Genomic DNA, 6,000 nt, shown 5'->3' on the forward strand with positions numbered 1-6,000 from the left:
AATGGTGTTGTGCATTCTTGCTGATCCAGACCAGCAGTGCCATGCCAGCAAGTCTTCCACAGTGCCACAGCCTCTGCTTCCACATCAGCACCTCTTGCTAGTGCTGCTGTGCTTGGACCTTCTGCACTGCAGGGGAGGCTTTGTAATAAACTTGCCCTTTTTATGTGTTTATGCCAGCAGATCAGGAGTGCAGTGTAACTTACTTTGATGCTTCTATCAGCTGGCAGGTTGACTGTTGCAGTTTTGATTAAAGTCACAATCTTCCAGGTAAGAATAAATAAAGATATAAATAAATAATTAAATAAGGTTTTATTGTATCCTGTCTTGTGGAGGGTTTGAATGGCAAGAAACGTGGAAGACAATTCTGCCCCCCACCCTACACTGTCCCAGCCATACAGGTTTGAACTCAGTAACTAATCAGTGTGTATTATCTCTAACCTGGAGCTGCCAAAGTAATCCCCCCAAAATCAGCCTCCCAGCAGCACAAGTGGCTCCACCAGCCTGGTACTGACAGCTGCAGCCCCGTGTCCAGTGACAGTAGTGTCATTCTGCAGGTTTAGCTTCCACTCAGTCTAGTGGATTTTTATACATCTCTTGAAGAGTTAAACAATTCTCATACTACTACAAAGCAAGCACATCCCCAGTTTATTGGACATGACACAATGTAGCTAGACAACACCTTTGCAAAAATATTTGAAGCTATTATTTCAGTTGTACAAATATAGAGATGAAAGTCCCTCAAGAGGAAAATACAGAAATCTTATACAAGTTTTTTTTTCCAAAAATAAAAACAATAGCAGCAAAGCATAAATTGTATCTATCATGATCCTGAATGATAAATACTGAGAAATATTTACATCAGTCCAAAGATGTCTCAAAGTTAAGGATTATTTGTCTTTCTACAGATTTTTCTGTTAAGGATTACAAAGACTACAAAGTGTTAATGTATTACACATCCAAGAAACCCATTGGGAGAAGAAGGTGTGTTGAAGGCACAGGGAAGAGGGGAGAATAAATGTTTCACAAATGTGGAAACTGGGATTTAGAGGCTGTAAGAAATTCAGAAACTTCAACAGATCATGCATTTCAGGAGTGCCCAGCTTTGGTTTGTGCTTTTCTCTATCATGTAATTTTTTCTTTAAATTAATGTCTGTCTTCAGGGAATGCTTTAAGGATACTTTAAGTGGAAAACTTCATAAAGAAGTATTTTCAAAATAACAGATGTTTGGAGTACTTTTTGGTTTGTTTCTTTTTTAGTGTTAGATTTGTGCAAACTTTTGGCTCTGGGCAGCCAAATAGACACATGACCTGTATTTTGAAGCTTGAGAAAGGGAAGCAGTTTCTGTCTCCCAGTAATGCCTAAGCTGGCTGAAACATCACTAGGAACTGCTTGTAACAGTAATTAGGGATGTGAGAGTGTAAAATTGCTTTAAGAAGTGAATTAGCAGCGCAGTGACTATATTATAAGCTGAGCTTTAGGATACAAAACATCTAAATTTTCAAGTGAAAAGCCTTGGCATCCTCAGCTGACCAATGCTTGATGAGAGAGTCCCAAAAGATGATATTCCCATCTGTTGTGTTTAATGCCCCACAGGCGAGCTAAGAGCCTTTCCTGACAGCATCATGTCACAGTTTTTTTCTATTTAACAGTTGTAAATTTTTGTTAAATGTGTTTTGTTGTCCTTTGTGTACAACAGAATATGCCTACATAGGCTGTCAAAACCCATGTTTTACTCTTTAAGAATGTTGATGGAATCTGGGGAAATGGCTGGGAACATATTAATTGCAGGTGGCCAGGTGCTTGTTTTTCAAGTACTCTCAGTAAGACCACATCCACACCTTTGTGGATTCATACTGCCATGCACTTGTTGGTTTGGTGCTTCCCTTATTCATGCTCCATATAGCCCAGACAGGCCTGCCAGAATAAATCAGTTTCTTTGAGCAGCACCATGATGAGAACATTGCTCTCAGCTGGAGATATTATGGAGGTATTACAGATTAGAGTCCCAGACTGGACATCACCCAACAATACAGAGTATGAAGTGTAAGAGCATTGCTATATTCCCATCCAGCATATGAAAAATAGGCCTCTGAGAGAACTGTACATCCCTGCAATGAGCAACTTACGGTGATGTTCATATAAATCTCACCTGTATAACACAAAAGTCTCTGGATTTCTCTGCCCAGTTATTTCCGATGCAATGTCAAAGGTGCTTATTATGCTCCCTACCTGCTTTTCATTCAATCTAGCCCCTGTTTGAAGCTCAGTGATGCAGTGTTCTGATCTCCTGACAATGATTTATTTTTTTTTTCTCCACAAAGCAAAAGGAGATTTTATTCATGAACTGGCTGGGTAGGTATTTGAATTGAGTGTGGGAAAATGCAATAGAGTGAGACTATTTAAATGACACTGTGAGAACTTCCTCACTGATATGCCTGAATGTTAAATTGGTGGAACTATTGTACCCATAGAGGTGAAAAGGTAACTTAGTTTACATGGCCAGTAAGCGTGATCTATGGCTAAAAGGCTCATGATGGTATTTTTATAATAAGTCCACCCCACACTGGCAAAAAATTGAAATGTTGCCAGTTTTAAAGGATAAGCTAGAATTAAATGAAAGCTCACCACTATTTGATGTCCTCTATATATGCTTGAATGTCCCATACAGAGCACTGTGGGCTCAACCTAGGGAAAACAATTCCTAACTGTGAGTGAAAAAATCATCAAGGGAGCAGCACTTCTCATGTAATTGAAGTTATGCAACTGCTGCATAGTTCCAACAGCACTTAAAGACTATTTTCTGTGGGTTATTTATTTTCTCTTTAAGGTAAACAGGTAAATTTTAAGTTAGTTATTAATATCTGTGCAGTCATCTTTTACTGCATGTTTCTGTCCAACCATCTGAGGAGATACAGTATGATTATGCATGCAAATAATGTCAATCTAATAAATTAATAGCATTCATTAAAAAAAAAAAAAAACCAACGTAAATTTTAAACCAAAAAATACCCAAAATATTAGCATTTTTTCCTTTTCATCTTCCAAGGGAAAAAGAGAACTAAACTAAAAGCAAATCTCTGTTCAAGTCAGGTCACTGTGACACAAAGCAGTACAAACTAATAAATCCAGCAATGCTGACAGCCTGGCAGAATGCTCACAGGCTTCTGAGCCGTGGAAAGTTGGGAGGGCTTTGGATATAGCTCTGTGGCTTCAAGCTGACTTCTTGGAAGGAAAGAAAGGTCAGCCTGCCACAAACAGCATGTAAGGCAAGAAATGTGTGCTTGGAGTTGCACTGCATGGGTGGAGTGCAGCCCCATCCTCTCCTGCTCTGCAGATAAACCAACTTTAAGTTTGGGCAGGGAGGAAAGGACGGGAAGGAAGGATCCCTATAGGAACCCTGCTCTTCATGTTACTGACACATCACTGGTAACTGAGATGAGTATTTGGGTGTAGGTAGGAACATAGGAAAGCAGCTCACCTTCCTAACTAAGGTAATGGATAGAGACCTACTCAAAAATAAAGAAAAAAAAAACCCAGCTAAGGTACTAACAAGGCAATGGTTGTCAGAAAATACAAATTTAGGTCTCACTTTCAATGTAGCACATATAGCATGAGAAACCATAGCAGTAGTGCAGCTGAAGAAACAGCTGCAGATCAGAAGTTATTATGTACATTTATTATATATACATATAACCAGGTCACTTCATAGTGCCATGAAATCAACTGAAAGCTTCTTAGACCACATTTCCCTCTGTCATGGACTAGGTATTAAGGAACACACACCCCTCCACCCATAAAGGCTGGTCCCAACTATAGATACAGCTGAGATCTTTGAAAACATGAGCCAGGTGTTTGATCTTTTATGTTTCTTGGACCACAGCAAGCACAACTGCAGAGCAGCCCACAGACAAGGAGAACAGTTTGCAGGGGTTGGAGGTCTCAGCTTTCCAAATACAGGTGAGCTGCCATGGCCAGCTGCACTTCAACCTCCAAAACATTATTTAAAAACTATAAATATGATACATGTACAGAGCTGAATCACAGCAGCAGAGCTCAAAGGAAGCTGATAATTTCATGGGTTAGTTTGTTTCACTCAAGCACCAACGGAAGGTAATGCTGAAGGACTTTGATCAAAAATATCTCAACTGTACGGAACAGGAGAGACTTAGCTTCAGACACAGCCTGCATTATTCAGTGCATGAAGACCTTTTAGGGATAACTCAAAACAAAAGCCTATAGAAGACGGCTGACAAGCTTTCTAATTAATACAACAGGTTTCATACCTTTAAAATGTAATCAGTCACATCTTAAATGTCAGAAAACAAGAAAAATCCATCTGCTGAAACCTTACTCCTAGTACATAAACACACCATAAGATCCAGCATTCTGCATTGCTCAATACATTGAGAAGCACTACAAGATGTTTATTTAGCCGTATTTGTGAAGCTCAGGTCCAAAATCCTTTGCTCTTTAAAAAAGGACATAAAGACATACAACTGTAAAACCTTGTACTCAGTAAGAAAATCAAGTAATAGTTCTCTGAACATTGCTGCAGGGTTGAAAAGTCATAGTACACAAGATTTCTGCAGGGAAGGAAGAAATCAGGTATATTGATTGATGTTCACTGAATCACAGTCATTTAGTTTGGAAAAGACCTGCCAAGATCATTGAGTTCAAGCTTTGACTGATCTCCACCTTGTCAAGTAAACCATAGAAGTAAGCCCAGTAATTTCTTGAACATTTCCAGGGACAGTGATTTCATCACTTCCCCGGGCAGCCCCTTCCAATGCTTAACCACACTTTCAATTAAGAAAATCTTCCTGATATCCAACCTGAACTTCCTGTAGAACAGCTTGAGGTCATGTCCTCTCCTCCTGTCGGTTGTTAGCTGGGAGATGAAGACCCCTGACCCCCACCAGCTACATCCTCCTTTCAGATGGATGTAGAGTGATGAGGTCCCCCCGAGCCTCCTGTTCTCCAGGCTGACCCCCCCAGCTCCCTCAGCTGCTCCTCACAGCCCTTGTGCTCCAGCCCCTTCCCCAGCCCCGCTGCCCCTCTCTGGACACGCTCCAGCCCCTCAATGTCTTTCTTGCAGTGAGGGGCCCAGAACTGAGCCCAGGGTTGGAGGTGTGGCCTCAGCAGTGCTGAGTGCAGGGGGACGGTCACTGCCCTGCTCCTGCTGGCACAGCAGTGCTGATCAGGCCAGGGTGCCATCGGCCTCCTTGGACACCTGGGCACATCTTGGAGCATGTTCAGCCACTGTCAACCAGCACCCCCAAGTCCTTTTCCACTGTTCATGGTCTCTATGTAACCCAGAGCAAATTACAATATCAAAATGGACACCAAAGGCCATTTTATAATCTGGGCTTATAGCTGGAATTTTTTTTCAAACTTCGGGCAATCGCATAATGATCACAAGACTTTCAGACTTACAGCAACCACAATTACCCAATCATTCCATCTTGTGTAGTGAATTCAGCATGGCCACGAACTTCTAGGAATTTTCTGGGTTAGAGGTCTTTTAGAAATACAATTTGAGAATGTTTTTAAGCTTTGTTATCTATTCCCAAAAGGTATCTTTTTTTCCTTTTTGATTATGCCTTTGAGGCAAATGTAGTGCATTTCAGACTAATCTGTCATATTCATGGGACACGGTGACATGTCAGCCACTTAGGGATTGAGTAAATTGCAGATGTAGGCAGATTCATGCATTCCTAAGCCAAACATACTGCCTGATCTGTCTTCTAATTTCAAAATTAGGGTGATGAGGAGTAATTTTTAGTGTGGGAAGTTTCTGTTATCTGTTCTATCTAAACAGTAACATAGACAGTCTGCTTACTCAGTGGTAAATCATGTGGCAATACTTCAATTCCAAAATAATGCATGGAAATACTGTTGTTACATGGAAGTGGAATGATTGAAACGGATTTTTTTACTGAAAGTCACATTTACTGATGCAAACACAAAATAAAGAAAAAAAAAACTTCAGTATGTAGAAA

This window comes from Lonchura striata, chromosome 1 (assembly GCF_050655825.1).
Source record: "Lonchura striata isolate lonStrDom1 chromosome 1, ASM5065582v1, whole genome shotgun sequence".
NCBI classification, from domain to species: Eukaryota; Metazoa; Chordata; class Aves; order Passeriformes; family Estrildidae; genus Lonchura; species Lonchura striata.